The sequence below is a fragment of the Phyllobates terribilis genome, unplaced genomic scaffold (assembly GCF_046119375.1).
Source record: "Phyllobates terribilis strain yellow unplaced genomic scaffold, ASM4611937v1 Scaffold_3__8_contigs__length_932513732, whole genome shotgun sequence".
Lineage (NCBI taxonomy): Eukaryota > Metazoa > Chordata > Amphibia > Anura > Dendrobatidae > Phyllobates > Phyllobates terribilis.
The window spans coordinates 859,832,868-859,852,012 of NW_027362763.1; positions in this window are offsets into that span (position 1 = coordinate 859,832,868).

The following is a 19,145-nucleotide window of genomic DNA, read 5'->3' on the forward strand; positions in this document are numbered from 1 at the left end:
TCCTCCCGCACCATCCTCAGAGGCGGTCTGCTTCCTCTTCCAGGGTAGCGTGCTCCGTTGACTGGTCTCTGCTTGCTGGGCCATCTCCCGGCTCCACTCCGCCAGTATCTCGCGCTGTACCCGGGCCATCCTCCTTGCGAGGCCCTCCAGGGCAGTTTGTGCACACTCCCGGTCTCGGGGGAGCTGCGCTAGGATCTCCGCTAGACCTAGCGGGGTTGTGGACTCTAGCAGGCTCCTGACCATCGGGTCGGTGATGCTCTGCTCTGCTTCCGGCAGGCTCCTGGCCAGCGGGCCGGTGCTGCTCTGCCCTCCTTCCTCGGTCTCTAGCAGACTCCTGGCCAGCGGGCCGGTGCTGTTCTGCTTTCTTTCCATCTCCGGGTGAGCTCCTCCGCTACTCCTTGTTAGACCTCTTGCCTCCGGGTGCGCTCGCTCCAGACTGCTCCAAGCGACACCCATCTTTTCTCTTCTCTTTCGTCTCCTCCCACTTAGAGGGCGGTCCCGGGGCAACTCGGTGACTGTCAGCTCCAGGGGGAGTTCTTTCACGCTGACAGACACCTCCAGCATCACAGTCTCTGTTGGTGGGGGTGGTTTCCACTTTTGGCGCCATTTTCTGTCCCGGCCCACGATGGGAGGTGGCCTCTTGCCCTCCTTTGGCACGCCCATAATGGCGTCCGCTGCTCTTCCAAGGCGGGAAATCTGCGGTTTTGGCGGGAAGCGTCGCCCAGTGGCGGGAAACTCTGCAGATGGCGGGAACAAGTTGGAAATGGCGGACAATCGGCGGGAAACGACTGGTGATGGAGTCCGATGGCGTGGACCCTCCGGAACCGGCGGGAGACTTCTTTCAGAGGTAAACTTGCACTTTTCTTCAGGCACGCAGTACCCGGTTGTTGTGGGCACGTAATCCTGCCGACTACGCCAAAGTTGACGCGCCCCCTGGGACATATTCCTTTTTGAGGGGAATACCCGGCACCGGATCAGATGGGGGGTTGTAGTCTCCGAGCGGCTGTGACCCGGCCCCGTGCCCAGGGCGTCAAGCTCAGTGTTATGTGGCAGTCCTACAGATGTTATTAAGTTCTTAATGTCGACTACGCCACCCGTTGTGTTGCGGTCACTATGGCCGCCGCTGCAGCAGGGTCCACTGAGGCTGATGGTGTAGGTGCAGCTTATGATGGTATAACCCCCAACGGGTGGGGTATAGCCTCAGGGGGTCAGGTGCAGAGGATGGGGGTTGTGGTGGTGCGATGCAGCAGGCAATGAAGACAGACTCGGGTTGTGCAGTTAAGGGTGTTTACTTACTGCTGATGTTTCGGTCACTCCAGCTGCTAGTGACCACCCGAGCCGTGCTGCGTCCACCAGGTCCTGGATCCAGCCAACCCCCAAACAAGTCCGGAGCGTGGCCCTGAGCTCTCCCTCTGTCCTTTCTTCAGCCGTCCCCACCAGGGATTCACCTAGGTCCAGCTCCCTCGGGCCTTCTTTTGGGACACCCTTGGCCTTGGGTTCCCTGACCCTCCACGTGGTGTGCCTTCGGGGTGAATGTGGTGGGTGACCGTGACAGACACTGCCCACGGTCTCCGGTCTCTGGCTGGGGAATGTCTTTGCCCCCACCAGCTTGGGTTCCGGTACCCTTTTGCTGACTCCTCACCCGGTGCTCTAATTTGGGTTCTTGGGTCCCTTCAGTCTTCCCCCTCTGGGTCTTTCTTTGCTCCACTCTCTCTCTCTCCAGGGCTGCTGTTTCCTTCTCTCTCCTCTCCAACTGACTTGTTCCCAGCGTCTGACCCTGATCTAAGTTGGTGCCCTCCTTATATATCCCTCTATGTGTGAGCTCAGGTGACCAGCACCCAATGAGCTCCTATCACTACCCAGACTGCTCCCCCTATCTGCCCCTACACTACATGGGATGTACCACCCCCCTCCCACTCCAGCCAGGAACAGGCTCGGTTGTACCTGCACATTTCTAAGTGGGAGTACCGTCGGCCTGCTCCTCTGGAATGGGATGTATGTAGTGCATGCAGTCTATCTGAGCTCAGTTCCACACTCCTTCCTTACCCGGGAGTGGAATATCACACCTCTGGGTTGAGGTGCAATACCCCTGTAGCAGCCGAATCCTCAGGGTGCTACACATCCATGATTCCAATGCCCCTGCTCCGGTAATGTCATCAGCCTTTTGTTATGTGGCCTGCAGTGATGATGTTGCGTGCATGAATTATAGGTACATTTTAAGTTGTATAGGATTTTTAAGAAATGGACACAGAGGAGGGAATTCTCAAAATTATTACTTACCTTGTAAATCTTCATGTAATTTCCAGTGCCGCTGGTCCATTTGTCCTGATGGTCCTTGTTAGAGTAGCCTGCTGCAATTAGATCCCAACAATACCATCGGGACAGATATGACTAATCAATGGCCAATGCAGTCATGCAGCATAGTATCATCACTGGTGAAGCCAGGGATTGGCGGTAGCTGTAACCTGTGCATGGTCAGCTCAAAAGTCATGCAAAACAGTTTTCAAAGACCAGCGGAACCATTATATCAACAATCTGCTAGCTGCAGGAAATGTTTAGGTAAATTCTACCCATTTGTGAGTTTGACACATTCCCTGCTTTGTGGCCAGTATTGAAATATTTTGAGCAAATTTTAGGTTCAACCATATGCCCATGTTACTACCTAGTTCAAAGCCTAGACGAGTACAATAGGCGAATGTTACATTAATATGAGTTGTCCTAATTTATAAGCAAATGGATTAACCTTTTTTTTGCCTAATATGGCAGAAACCACACTTCTCTTGGAGATGGAAAAGACATCTAGAGGGGTTATGGAGGAGGCTGATGTTTTTTAGAAGTTTTTGCTGAGTGTGCGTGATCTATTTGCTCATAATTTAGAAAAAGTAGTTGAGAAGTAAATGAAATTCAAGTCTTTTTATAAAGTAGAGTAAAGAGTTAAAAGAAATATTTATTATTTTAATTATTTACGTTTTAAGACCTAAATATCAAAAGAATGGACATTGTCCTTCTTGATAATAAAGTAAAATAATAGGGTATTAAAAATTATTCCTCAAGGTAGCATAATTAACATTTTTAAAGCTTCTAAATCTGTTATAGGTCTATAATATGTTCAAATCATGAATTTCTTAAGCTGATATGTTACCATGTTTTTACTCATACATTGGTATTGTGTTATTGAATGAAATATGCCTGACAATTGTTCTGTACATAAGTTATAGGTACATTTTTTTAAGTTGTTTTCCAGCTCTTGTAAAAAAATAATGTACAAAAAGTGTTGTATAACCAGAAATTATTGCTCATCTTTTAAATCATCCATGATTCCAATGCCGCTGCTCCGGTAATGCCATCAACCTTTGTTATGTGGCCTGCAGTGATGATGTTGCGTGCATGAATTATAGGTACATTTTAAGCTGTGTAGGATTTTTAAGAAATGGACACAGAGGGGGGAATTCTCAAAATTATTACTTACCTTGTAAATCTTCATGTAATTTCCAGTGCCTCTGGTCCATTTGTCCTGCTGGTCCTTGTTAGAGTAGCCTGCTGCAATTAGATCCCAACAATACCATCGGGACAGATATGACTAGTCATTGGCCAATGCAGTCATGCAGCATAGTATCATCACTGGTGAAGCCAGGGATTGGCGGTAGCTGTAACCTGTGCATGGTCAACTCAAAAGTCGTGCAAAACAGTTTTCAAAGACCAGCGGGACCATTATATCAACAATCTGCTAGCTGCAGGAAATGTTTAGGTAACTTCTATCAATTTGTGAGTTTGACACATGCCATGCTTTGTGGCCAGTATTGAAAAATTTTGAGCAAATTTTAGGTTCAACATAAGCCCATGTTACTACCCAGTTTAAATCCTAGAAGAGTACAATAGGCGAATGTTGCATTAATATGAGCTTTCCTAAATTATAAGCAAATGGATTAAACTTTTTTTTTTGCTTAATGTGTCAGAAACCACACTTCTCTTGGAGATTGAAAGGACAGCTAGAGGAGTTATGGAGGAGGCTGATGTTTCTTAGATGTTTTTGCTGAGTGTGCGTGATCTATTTGCTGATAATTTAGAAAAAGTAGTTGAGAAGAAAATGAAATACAAGTCTTTTTATAAAGAAGAGTAAAGAGTTAAAATAAAGATTCATAATTTTAATTATTTACATTTTAAGACAGAAATATCAAAAGAATTGACATTGTCCTTTTTGATAATAAGGTAAAATAATAGGGTATTAAAAATTCTTCCTCAAGGTAGTATAAGTAACCCTTTCAAAGCTTCTAAATCTGTTATAGGTCTATAATATGTTCAAATCATGAATTTCTTAAGCTGATATGTTACCATGTTTTTTACGCATACATTGGTATTGTGTTATTGAATGAAATATTCCTGACAATTGTTCTGTACATAAGTTATAGGTACATTTTTAAGTTGTTTTCCAGGTCTTGTAAAAAAATAATGTAGAAAAAGTGTTGTATAACCAAAAATTATTGCTCATCTTATAAATCATCCATGATTCTAATACCGCTGCTCCGGTAATACCATCAGCCTTTGTTATGTGGCCTGCAGTGATGATGTTGCGTGCATGAATTATAGGTACATTTTAAGTGGTATAGGATTTTTAAGAAATGGACCCAGAGGAGGGAATACTCAAAATTATTACTTACCTTGTAAATCTTCATGTAATTTCCAGTGCCGCTGGTCCATTTGTCCTGCTGGTCCTTGTTAGAGTAGCCTGCTGCAATTAGATCCCAACAATACCATTGGTGCAGATATGACTATGTGGCGCCCCTAAGGGTTCGACCGCCACAGGAATGCTGCACTTCTCCAATGGAGTGTGGTGTTCCTCCTCCGAGGTAAGGCCAGTGTGATGGTATGATCTAGCCTTTTGCATCCAACACCACATTTCCACCAGAGGGAGCTAGTATGCACTAGGTGCTGCTCCCCTGGTTACAGGGAGACTGGGGAACACAAAGTTGTAGGAACCAGTTAGTGGGTGTGGGTGGAGGAACACTAGTTAGTTACACTTCAAATTTCATATTTAATAGAATGCCATCTTTGATCTTGGTCGAGGTTGTTCGTTGGTCCTTCGGTTCTTCTGCTGGTTCCTTTTGGTCCATCAGTCTAGCCTTTGCTAGTCTGTCGGCTGTCACTGTGCTGTCAAAATACTGTGTGTAATGTGACTTCCCTCCGGGAGCGCAGATCCTGTGTGGGCCTGCGCCGGCATGGGACACAGCTCTCGTACCACGATCTTTGGGACGAGAGGTAGGTTGCAGACAAGGAATGTCTTAACCCGGCCGAGGACCAGGATCAAGAAGGCCCGGGAGCTTTAGAGTGTGGCTCCCTAGCAAATGGGTCCCGGGGAGGATGCAGACGGAGCGGATCACGCCACCTGTCCTCGCCTACCTGATCTATTCAGAGGGATTCTGGCTGCAAGAGGGGTACCGGCCCCCGACCTCGTACTCTACGTCTAGTATGGGAAAGCCCGGTTAGGCCCTGAGGATCCCGCCGGGCGTCGGATGGAGAGGAATTGCCATCTGACCCCTACACCTGAGAGGAGCTCAGAGGGAGACCCGGCCTATCCACACACGCACAGACGGGAAAGGGTGAAGTCTGTAGTGCAGGAACACTCTGGTGCAGGGTCGCTACCAAACACTGGACTTCCTCGGAGGTAGTCAGACCCCCGTCCCTGGTGGCCACAGGACTCCGCGAGGAGCAGGGAGTCGCCTTCCCGCTAATATATCTGAGTGAGTAAAGACTTGGAAGTTCACCCCTATGGCCTCCAGACTGTTCATTACGCGCCATACTACGCGACGCGGTGCCCTTATTCTCCCGCGCTACTGCTACACCCTTTTATCCTGCCTTGCCTGCCCTGAGGCCCTGCTCCACCTGTGGGGAGCAGCGAGAACTTTAGCCGCCATGACATCGGGCCTCAGCCGACTGCTAGCGGCGCTGGTGGCCCTTCACCAGACACCACAGGTGGCGTAGTCGTTAATCAGCCACTCAACCCGGAATAGCCCACACCATCTCTTTCTAATGTGACAGCCCTGAGCACGGGCCGGGCCCGGGCCACGGCTGCACCCCATCTCTTCAACGCAAGGCCCGACACCGAGTCCCCCAACACCCAGGGTAAAACACGGGCTTTCTGAGTAGAGGCGTCACAACCAGTCATTGGCCAATGCAGTCATGCAGCATAGTATCATCCCTGGTGAAGCCAGGGATTGGCAGTAGCTGTAACCTGTGCATAGTAAGCTCAAAAGTCATGCAAAACAGTTTTCAAAGACCAGCAGGACCATTATATCAACAATCTGCTAGCTGCAGGAAATGTTTAGGTAAATTCTACCTATTTGTGAGTCTGACACATTCCCTGCTTTGTGGCCAGTATTGAAAAATTTTGAGCAAATTTTAGGTTCAACATAAGCCCATGTTACTACCCAGCTTAAATCCCAGAGGAGTACAATAGGCGAATGTTACATTAATATGAGCTTTCCTAAATTATAAGCAAATGGATTAACCTTTTTTTTTTACCTAATGTGGCAGAAACCACACTTCTCTTGGAGATTGAAAGGACAGCTAGAGGGGTTATGGAGGAGGCTGATGTTTTTTAGATGTTTTTGCTGAGTGTGCGTGATCTATTTGCTCATAATTTAGAAAAAGTAGTTGGGAAGTAAATGAAATACAAGTCTTTTTATAAAGAGGAGTAAAGAGTTAAAATAAAGATTTATAATTTTAATTATTTACGTTTTAAGACCGAAATATCAAAAGAAGTGACATTGTCCTTTTTGATAATAAGGTAAAATAATAGAGTATTAAAAATTATTTCTCAAGGTAGTATAAGTAACCCTTTAAAGCTTCTAAATCTGTTATAGGTCTAAAATATGTTCAAATCATGAATTTTCTTAAGCTGATATGTTACCATGTTTTTTACTCATACATTGGTATTGTTTTATTGAAAGAAATATGCCTGACAATTGTTCTGTACATAAGTTATAGGTACATTTTTTAAGTTGTTTTCCAGGTCTTGTAAAAAAAATTTGTACAAAAAGTGTTGTTTAACCAGAAATTATTGCTCATCTTATAAATCATCCATGATTCCAATGCCGCTGCTCCGGTAATGCCATCAACCTTTGTTATGTGGCCTGCAGTGATTATGTTGCGTGCATTAATTATAGGTAAATTTTAAGTTGTATAGGATTTTTAAGAAATGGACACAGAGGAGGGAAAACTCAAAATTATTACTTACCTTGTAAATCTTCATGTAATTTCCAGTGCCGCTGGTCCATTTGTCCTGCTGGTCCTTGTTAGAGTATCCTGTTGCAATTAGATCCCAACAATACCATCGGGACAGATATGACTAGTCATTGGCCAATGCAGTCATGCGGCATAGTATCATCAATGGTGAAGCCAGGGATTGGCGGTAGCTGTATCCTGTGCATGGTCAACTCAAAAGTCATGCAAAACAGTTTTCAAAGACCAGCGGAACCATTATATCAACAATCTGCTAGCTGCAGGAAATGTTTAGGTAAATTCTACCTATTTGTGAGTTTGACACATTCCCTGCTTTGTGGCCAGTATTGAAATATTTTGAGTAAATTTTAGGTTCAAACATATGCCCATGTTACTACCCAGTTCAAAGCCTAGAGGAGTACAATAGGCGAATGTTACATTAATATGAGCTTTCCTAAATTATAAGCAAATGGATTAACCTTTTTTTTTTCGACTAATGTGGCAGAAACCACACTTCTCTTGGAGATTGAAAGGACAGCTAGAGGGGTTTTGGTGGAGGGTGATGTTTTTAAGATGTTTTTGCTGAGCTTACGTGATCTATTTGCTCATGATTTAGAAAAAGTAGTTGAGAAGTAAATGAAATACAAGTCTTTTTATAAAGCAGAGTAAAGAGTTAAAATAAAGATTTATAATTTTAATTATTTACGTTTTAAGACCGAAATATCAAAAGAATTGACATTGTCCTTTTTGATAATAAGGTAAAATTATAGAGTATTAAAAATTATTCCTCAAGGTAGTATAAGTAACCCTTTTAAAGCTTCTAAGTCTGTTATAGGTCTATAATATGTTCAAATCATGAATTTCTTAAGCTGATATGTTACCATGTTTTTTACTCATACATTAGTATTATGTTATTGAATGAAATATGCCTGACAATTGTTCTGTACATAAGTTATAGGTACATTTTTTAAGTTGTTTTCCAGGTCTTGTAAAAAAAATAATGTACAAAAAGGGTTGTATAATCAGAAATTATTGCTCATCTTATAAATCATCCATGATTCCAATGCCGCTGCTCCGGTAATGCGATCAGCCTTTGTTATGTGGCCTGCAGTGATGATGTTGCGTGCATGAATTATAGGTACATTTTAAGTTGTATAGGAATTTTAAGAAATGGACACAGAGGAGGGAATACTCAAAATTATTACTTACCTTGTAAATCTTCATGTAATTTCCAGTGCCGCTGGTCCATTTGTCCTGATGGTCCTTGTTAGAGTAGCCTTCTGCAATTAGATCCCAACAATATCCTCGGGACAGATATGACTAGTCTTTGGCCAATGCAGTCATGCAGCATAGTATCATCACTGGTGAATCCAGGGATTGGCGGTAGCTGTATCCTGTGCATGGTCAGCTCAAAAGTCATGCAAAACAGTTTTCAAAGACCAGCGGGACCATTATATCAACAATCTGCTAGCTGCAGGAAATGTTTAGGTAAATTCTACCTATTTGTGAGTCTGACACATTCCCTGCTTTGTGGCCAGTATTGAAAAATTTTGAGCAAATTTTAGGTTCAACATAAGCCCATGTTACTACCCAGTTCAAAGCCTAGAGGAGCACAATATGCGAATGTTACATTAATATGAGCTTTCCTAAATTATAAGCAAATGGATTAACCTTTTTTTTTGCCTAATGTGGCAGAAACCACACTTCTCTTGGAGATGGAAAGGACAGCTAAAGGGGTTATGGAGTAGGCTGATATTTTTTAGATGTTTTGCTGAGTGTGCGTGATCTATTTGCTCATAATTTAGAAAAAGTAGTTGAGAAGTAAATGAAATACAAGTCTTTTTATAAAGAAGCGTAAAGAGTTAAAATAAAGATTTATAATTTTAATTATTTACATTTTAAGAGCGAAATATCCAAAGAATTGACATTGTACTTTTTGATAATAAGGTAAAATAATAGGGTATTAAAAACTCTTCCTCAAGGTATCATAATTAACCTTTTTAAAGCTTCTAAATCTGTTATCGGTAGTGTTGAGCGATACCTTCCGATATCAGGAAATATCGGATCGGATTGGATCGGGCCGATACTCAAAAAGTATCGGATATCGCCGATTCCAATACCGGAAACCAATGCAAGTCAATGGGACACAAATATTGGAATGAAAATAAACCCTTTCTTTCCTTGTAGGTTAATTCTACAGGAAGTAAAACAACTAACAATAATGTAGAATGTATTGGGGGAGGTGGTTGCCCAAATCGATGGGAACAGTGCTCACAGTGAAACATGAAAAGCCGGCAATTCAGCAGCGGCATATACCGGTACCCGACAATTTAGAACAGAAAGAATAGAGCTTCACACATAGATTAGATAGATAGAAACATGTCAGTCACATATATAATAAGTACAGTGACAGTGTTGCTTACTGTACTTGTCATTTAGTGTAAAGGATTTATTTAAATAAGTAATGGTGTTTTCATGCACCGTCTCTTTAAAAAAGCCGGCCAGCAATTCAGCATTGGTACCTGACAATTTATAACAGAAAGAATAGAGCATCACACATAGATTAGATAGATAGAAACATGTCAGTCACATATATAAGAAGTACAGTGACAGTGTTGGTTACTGTACTTGTCATTTAGTGTTAAAATAAAGGATTTATTAAAAAAAAAATTGGCGTGGGGTTCCCCGTAATTTTAGTCTCTAGCGGAGGTTAAGCAGATGGCTGGGGCATATGTTTGAAGCCTGGGAAGGGGGTAATACCCATGGAGCTTCCGAGGCTACTAATATCAGCCCCCAGCAGAATACCTAGCCTTTACTAGCTATTAAAATGGGGGACCGCAAAAAAAAAAAAGGCGTGGGGTCCCCCCTATTTTAATAGCTAGCAAAGGCTAGGCAGACAGCTGGGGGCTGATATTAATAGCCCAGGAAGGGTGCCATGAATATTGGCCCCCTCCCAGGCTAGAAACACCAGCCGTCAGGTGCCCCAGAAATTGCACATCCATAGGTTGATGTCAGCTTATAATGCCAGCTGACATCAAGCCCAGGTTAGTAATGGAGAGGCGTCTATAAGACACCCCCATTACTAACCCCATAGTCAATGTAAAAAAAAACAACACAAACACCCAGAATAAAGTCCTTTAATTGAAATAAAGACACAATTCTTTAATGTTCTAAATTAAACCATATTTACCGTCACGCCCATTCCAGCTGAAGCCAACGATCTCCTGCAATAAAAGAAAAATAATAAAGCACATCATCCTTACCTTTCCATGGTTCCCATGACAGCTCCAGCTCTGCTACATCGAGATGACAGGCTGGACCGCAGCAGAAAGCTGCCATCCAGCTTGCCATGCCGCAGACACTGAGAAGCGCAGGCATGCTTGTGCTCCTCAGTGTCTGGCTGTGACGGCATTAAGATGAGCCGACAATGAACTCAGCTCACCTCATGCACGTCACTGACAACGTGGGAAAATTCTCCTGCGCATGCTGTGAGCATTAGAGACTCGGCTCATCTGGATGCAGTCACAGCCTGACACTGAGGAGCGCAAGCATGACTGCGCTTCTCAGTGTGTGCAGCATGGCAAGCTGGATGGCAGCTTTCTGCTGCGATCCAGCCTGTCATCTCGATGTAGCAGAGCTGGAGCTGTCCTGGGAACCATCGAAAGGTAAGGATGATGTTGGTTTATTATTTTTCTTTTATTGCAGGAGATCGTTGGCTTCAGCTGGAATGGGCGTGATGGTAAGTGTGGTTTAATTTAGAACAATAAAGAATTGCGTGTTTATTTCAATTCAAGAACTTTATTCTGGGTGCTGTGTTTTTTTTTAAATACTTTACTAGAAATTCATGGCGGTCATGTCTAATATTGGCGTGACCCCATGAATTTCGGGCTTAGGGCCAGCTGATAATACCAAGCTGGCCCTAACCCCTTTATTACTCAGTGAGCCACCGCACCAGGGCCCTGGATGAGTTGGGTGCAGCACCAGAAGATGGCGCTTCTATGAACGCGCCATTTTCCGGGGTGGCTGCGGACTGCAATTTGCAGCAGGGGGGGCCCAGAAAGCTTGGGCCTCCCTGTGCTGCGGATTCCAGCCCCCAGCTGCCTAGTTGTACCTTGCTGGACACAAAAATAGGGCAAAGCCCCACGTTTTTTTTTTTTTAATAATTTCATGAAATTCATGAAATAATTAAGAAAAAAAGGGCTTCCCTATATTGTTGTGTCCGGCCAGGTACAAATAGCCAGCTGGTGGTTGGGGGCAGCCCGTTCCTGCCTGCTGTACCTGACTGGACACAAATATAAGCTGACATCAACCCCAGCTCTATTACCCCCCAGGGCAGTGGGAAGAGCGAGGCTGAGTGCCAGAATTGGCGCATCCTATGGATGCGCCATTTCTGGGGCGGCTGACGGCTGGTGTTTCTAGCCTGGGAGGGGGCCAATATTCATGGCACCCTTCCTGGGCTATTAATATCAGCCCCCAGCTGTCTGCCTAGCCTTTGCTAGCTATTAAAATAAGGGGGACCCCACGTAATTTTTGTGGGGGTCCCCCATTTTAATAGCTAGTAAAGGCTAGGTATTCAGCTGGGGGCTGATATTAGTAGCCTGAAAAGCTCTGTGGGTATTACCCCCTTCCCAGGCTTCAAACATCTGCCCCAGCCTTCTGCTTAACCTCCGCTAGAGACTAAAATTACAGGGAACCCCACGCCAATTTTTTTTTTTAATTAATCCTTTTAATTAATCCATTTAACACTAAATGACAAGTACAGTAACCAACACTGTCACTGTACTTATTATATATGTGATTGACATGTTTCTATCTATCTAATCTATGTGTGAAGCTCGATTCTTTCTGTTCTAAACTGTCGGGTACCGGTATATGTCGCTGATGAATTGCCGGCTTTTCATGTTTCACTGTGAGCACTGTTCCCATCGATTTGGGCAACCACTGTAATGCTACAACCACCATGGCTGTGGCATTAACGTCTTAAAAAAATATTCATTCCTGCTATTCCATTTAATTGTAATGTAAGGGATATAGTGTAATGTCAGCGCTTGAGCATGAGAATTCTCCCACGCTGGCATGGCATTCTGATGACAGGCTGGATCGCAGCTGAGCGCTGCCATCCAGCTTGTCATCCTTCAGAGACACTGCAGAGCGCAAGCATTATGTGAACTTCCGATTCCTGTATTCGATATTGTAAAATGATGTTGCGTGCATGAATTATAGGTACATTTTAAGTTGTATAGGATATTTAAGAAATGGACACAGAGGAGGGAATACACAAAATTATTACTTACCTTGTAAATCTTCAGGTAATTTCCAGTGCCGCTGGTCCATTTGTCCTGCTGGTCCTTGTTAGAGTAGCCTGCTGCAATTAGATCCCAACAATACCATCGGGACAGATATGAATAATCATTGGCCAATGCAGTCATGCAGCATAGTATCATCACTGGTGAAGCCAGGGATTGGCGGTAGCTGTAACCTGTGCATGGTCAGCTCAAAAGTCATGCAAAACAGTTTTCAAAGACCAGCGGGACCATTATATCAACAATCTGCTAGCTGCAGGTAATGTTTAGGTAAATTCTACCTATTTGTGAGTTTGACACATTCCCTGCTTTGTGGCCAGTATTGAAATATTTTGAGCAAATTTGAGGTTCAACCATAAGCCCTTGTTACTACCCAGTTCAAAGGCTAAAGGAGTACAATAGGCAAATGTTATATTAATATGAGCTTTACTACATTATAAGCAAATGGATGAACCTTTTTGTTTTTGCCTAATGTGGCAGAAACCACACTTCTCTTGGAGATGAAAAGGACAGCTAGAGGGGTTATGGAGGAGGCTGATGTTTTTTAGATGTTTTTGCTGAGTGTGCGTGATCTATTTGCTCATAATTTAGAAAAAGTAGTTGAGAAGTAAATGAAATACAAGTCTTTTTATAGAAAAGAGTAAAGAGTTAAAATAAAGTTTTATAATTTTAATTATTTACATTTTAAGACCGAAATATCAAAAGAATTGACATTGTCCTTTTTGATAATAAGGTAAAATAATAGGGTATTAAAAATTATTCCTCAAAGTAGTATAATTAAACCTTTTACAGCTTCTAAATCTGTTATAGGTCTATAATATGTTTAAATCATGAATTTCTTAAGCTGATATGTTACCATGTTTTTTACTCAAACATTGGTATTGTGTTATTGAATGAAATATGCATGACAATTGTTCTGTACGTAAGTTATAGGTACATTTCTTTAGTTGTTTTCCAGGTCTTGTAAAAAAATAATGTACAAAAGGTGTTGTATAACCAAAAATTATTGCTCATCTTATAAATCATCTATGATTCCAATGCCGCTGCTCCGGTAATGCCATCAGTCTTTGTCATGTGCCCTGCAGTGATGATGTTGCATGCATGAATTATAGGTACATTTTAAGTTGTATGGGATTTTTAAGAAATGGACACAGAGGGGGGAAAACTCAAAATTATTACTTACCTTGTAAATCTTCATGTATTTTCCAGTGCCGCTGGTCCATTTGTCCTGCTGGTCCTTGTTAGAGTAGCCTGCTGCAATTAGATCCCAACAATACCATCGGGACAGATATGACTAGTCATTGGCCAATGCAGTCATGCAGCATAGTATCATCACTGGTGAAGCCAGGGATTGGCGGTAGCTGTAACCTGTGCATGGTCAGCTCAAAAGTCATGCAAAACAGTTTTCAAAGACCAGCGGGACCATTATATCAACAATCTGCTAGCTGCAGGTAATGTTTAGGTAAATTCTACCTATTTGTGAGTTTAACACATTCCCTGCTTTGTGGCCAGTATTGAAAAATTTTGAGTAAATTTTAGGTTCAACATATGCCCATGTTACTTCCCAGTTCAAAGCCTAGAGGAGTACAATAGGCGAATGTAATATTAATATGAGCTTTCCTTAATTATAAGCAAATGGATTAACCTTTTTGTTATGCCTAATATGGCAGAAACCACACTTCTCTTGGAGATGGAAAGGACAGCTAGAGGGGTTATGGAGAAAGCTGATGTTCTTTAGATGTTTTTGCTGAGTGTGCGTGATCTATTTGCTCATAATTTATAAAAAGTAGTTGAGAAGTAAATGAAATACAAGTCTTTTTATAAAGCAGAGTAAAGAGTTAAAATAAAGATTTATAATTTTAATTATTTACGTTTTAATTCCGAAATATCAAAAGCATTGACATTGTCCTTTTTGATAATAACTATAAGGTAAAATTAGAGGGTATTAAAAATTATTCCTCAAGGTAGTATAAGTAACCCTTTTAAAGCTTCTAAATCTGTTATAGGTCTATAATATGTTCAAATCATGAATTTCTTAAGCTGATATGTTACCATGTTTTTTACTCATACATTGGTGTTGTGTTATTGAATGAAATATGCCTGACAATTGTTCTGTACATAAGTTATAGGTACATTTTTTAAGTTGTTTTCCAGGTCTTGTAAAAAAAATAATGTGCAAAAAGAGATGTATAACCAAAAATTATTGCTCATCTTATAAATCACCCATGATTCCTATTCCGCTGCTCCGGTAATGCCATCAGCCTTTGTTATGTGGCCTGCAGTGATGATGTTGCGTGCATGAATTTAAGGTACATTTTAAGTTGAATAGGATTTTTAAGAAATGGACACAGAGGAGGGAATACTCAAAATTATTACTTACCTTGTAAATTTTCATGTAATTTCCAGTGCTGCTGGTCCATTTGTCCTGCTGGTCCTTGTTAGAGTTGCCTGCTGCAATTAGATCCCAACAATACCATCGGGACAGATATGACTAGTCATTGGCCAATGCAGTCATGCAGCATAGTATCATCACTGGTGAAGCCAGGGATTGGCGGTAGCTGTAACCTGTGCATGGTCATCTCAAAAGTCATGCAAAACAGTATTCAAAGACATTATATCAACAATCTGCTAGCTGCAGGAAATGTTTAGGTAAATTCTACCTATCTGTGAGTGTGACACATTCCCTGCTTTGTGGCCAGTATTGAAAAATTTTGAGCAAATTTTAGGTTCAACATAAGCCCATGTTACTACCCAGTACAAAGCCTAGAGGAGTACAATAGGCGAATGTTACATTAATATGAGCTTTCCTAAATTCTAAGCAAATGGATTAAGCTTTTTTTTGCCTAATGTGGCAGAAACCACACTTCTCTTGGAGATGGAAAGGACAGCTAGAGGGGTTATGGAGGAGGCTGATGTTTTTTAGATGTTTTTGCTGAGTGTGCGTGATCTATTTGCTTATAATTTAGAAAAAGTAGTTGAGAAGTAAATGAAATACAAGTATTTTATAAAGCAGAGTAAAGAGTTAAAGTAAAGATTTGTAATTTTAATTATTTACGTTTTAAGACCGAAATATCAAGAGAATTGACATTGTCCTTTTTGATAATAAGGTAAAATAATAGAGTATTAAAAATTATTCCTCAAGGTAGTATAAGTAACCCTTTTAAAGCTTCTAAACCTGTTATAGGTCTATAATATGTTCAAATCATGAATTTCTTAAGCTGATATGTTACCATGTTTTTTACTCATAAATTGGTATTGTTTTATTGAATGAAATATGCCTGACAATTGTTCTGTACATAAGTTATAGGTACATTTTTTAAGTTGTTTTCCAGGTCTTGTAAAAAAATAATGTGCAAAAAGTGTTGTGTAACCAGAAATTATTGCTCATCTTATAAAACATCCATGATTCCAATGCCGCTGCTCCGGTAATGCCATCAGCCTGTATTATGTGGCCTGCCGTGATGATGTTGCGTGCATGAATTATAGGTATATTTTAAGTTGTATACGATTTTTAAGAAATGGACACAGAGTGGCGAATACTCAAAATTATTACTTACCTTGTAAATATTCAGGTAATTTCCAGTGCCTCTGGTTCATTTGTCCTGCTGGTCCTTGTTAGATTAGCCTGCTGCAATTAGATCCCAACGATACCATCGGGACAGATATGACTAGTCATTGGCCAATGCAGTCATGCAGTATAGTATCATCCCCGGTGAAGCCAGGGATTGGCGGTAGCTGTATCCTGTGCATGGTCAGCTCAAAAGTCATGCAAAACAGTTTTCAAAGACCAGCGGGACCATTATATCAACAATCTGCTAGCTGCAGGAAATGTTTAGGTAACTTCTATCAATTTGTGAGTTTGACACATTCCCTGCTTTGTGGTCAGTATTGAAAAATTTTGAGCAAATTTTAGCTTCAAACATATGCGCATGTTACTACCCAGTTCAAAGCCTAGAGGAGTACAATAGACGAATGTTACATTAATATGAGCTTTCCTAAATTATAAGCAAATGGATTAACCTCTTTTTTTGCCTAATGTGGCAGAAACCACACTTCTCTTGGAGATGGAAAGGACAGCTAGAGGGGTTATGGAGGAGGCTGATGTTTTTTAGATGTTTTTGCTGAGTGTGCGTGATCTATTTGCTCATAATTTAGAAAAAGTAGTTGAGAAGTAAATGAAATACAAGTCTTTTTATAAAGCAGAGTAAAGAGTAAAAATATAGATTTATAATTTTAATTATTTACGTTTTAAGACCGAAATATCAAAAGCATTGACATTGTCCTTTTTGATAATAACTATAAGGTAAAATAGTATGGTATTAAAAATTATTCCTCAAGGTAGTATAAGTAACCCTTTTAAAGCTTCTAAATCTGTTATAGGTCTATAATATGTACAAATCATGAATTTATTAAGCTATGTTACCATCTTTTTTACTCATACATTGGTATTGTGTTATTGAATGAAATATGCCTGACAATTGTTCTGTACATAAGTTATAGGTACATTTTTTAAGTTGTTTTCCAGGTCTTGTAAAAAAATAATGAACAAAAAGTGTTGTATAACCAGAAATTATTGCTCATCTTATAAATCATCCATGATTCCAATTCCGCTCCTCCAGTAATGCCATCAGCCTTTGTTATGTGGCCTGCAGTGATGATGTTGCGTGCATGAATTATAGGTACATTTTAAGTTGTATAAGATTTTTAAGAAATGGACTCAGAGGAAGGAATACTCAAAATTATTACTTACCTTGTAAATCTTCATGTAATTTCCAATGCCGAAGGTCCAATTTTCCTGCTGGTCCTTGTCAGAGTTGCCTGCTGCAATTAGATCCCAACAATACCATTGGGACAGATATGACTAGTCATTGGCCAATGCAGTCATGCAGCATAGTATCATCACTGGTGAAGCCAGGGATTGGCGGTAGCTGTAAACTGTGCATGGTCAACTCAAAAGTCATGCAAAACAGTTTTAAAAGACCAGCGGGACCATTATATCAAGAATCTGCTAGCTGCAGGAAATGTTTAGGTAAATTCTACCTATTTGTGAGTCTGACACATTCCCTGCTTTGTGGCCAGTATTGAAACATTTTGAGCAAATTTTAGGTTCAATATAAGCCCATGTTACTACCCAGTTCAAAGCCTAGAGGAGTACAATAGGCTAATGTTACATTAATATTAGCTTTCCTAAATTATAAGCAAATGGATTAACCTTTTTTTTTGCCTAATGTGGCAGAAACCACACTTCTCTTGGAGAAGGAAAGGACAGCTAGAGGGGTTATGGAGGAGGCTGATGTTTTTTAGATGTTTTTGCTCAGTGTGCGTGATCTATTTGCTCATAATTTAGAAAAAGTTGTTGAGAAGTAAATGAAATACAAGTCTTTTTATAAAGTAGAGAAATAAGTTAAAATAAAGATTTATAATTTTAGTTATTTATGTTTTAAGACCGAATTATCAAAATAATTGACATTGTCCTTTTTGATAATAAGGTAAAATAATAGGGTATTAAAAATTAGTCCTCAAAGAAGTATAAGTAACCCTTTTAAGCTTCTAAATCTGTTACAGGTCTATAATATGTTCAAATCATGAATTTCTAAAGCTGATATGATACCATGTTTTTTACGCATACATTGGTATTGTGTTATTGAATGAAATATGCCTGACAATTGTTCTGTACATAAGTTATAGGTACATTTTTTAAGTTGTTTTCCAGGACTTGCAAAAAAATAATGTACAAAATGTGTTGTATAACCAAAAATTATTAATATCTTATAAATCATCCATGATTCTAATGCCGCTGTGCCGGTAATACCATCAGACTTTGTTATGTGGCCTGCAGTGTTGATGTTGCGTGCATGAATTATAGGTACATTTTAAGTTGTATAGGATTTTTAAGAAATGGACACAGAGGAGGGAGTACTCACAATTATTACTTACCTTGTAAATCTTCACGTAATTTCCAGTGCCGTGGGTCCATTTGTCCTGCTGGCCCTTGTTAGAATAGCCTGCTGCCATTAGATCCCAACAATACCATCGGGATAGATATGACTAGTCAATGGCCAATACAGTCATGCAGAACAATATCATTACTGGTGAAGCCAAGAATTGGCGGTAGCTGTAACCTTTGTTTGGGCAGCTCAAAAGTTATGCAAAATAGTTTTCAATGACCAGCGGGACCATTATATCTACAATCTGCTAGTGGCAGCAAGTTTTAAGGTAAATTCTACTTATTTGTGAGTCTGACACATTTCCTGCTTTCTGGCCAGTATTGAAAAATTTTGAACAAATTATAGGTTTAACATATGCCCATGTTACTACCCAGTACAAAGCCTAAATGAGTACAATAGGTGAATCTTACATTAATATGAGCTTTCCTAAATTATAAGCAATTGGATTAACCTTTTTTTTCTGCCTAATGTGGCAAAAACCACACTTCTCTTGGAGATGGAAAGGATAGCTAGAGGGGTTATGGAGGAGGCTGATGTTTTTTCGATGTTTTTGCTGAGTGTGTGTGATCTATTTGCTCATAATTTAGAAAAAGTAGTTGAGAAGTAAATGTAATGCTTATCTTTTTATGAAGCAGAGTAATTAGTGACAATAAAGATTTATAATTGTAATTATTTA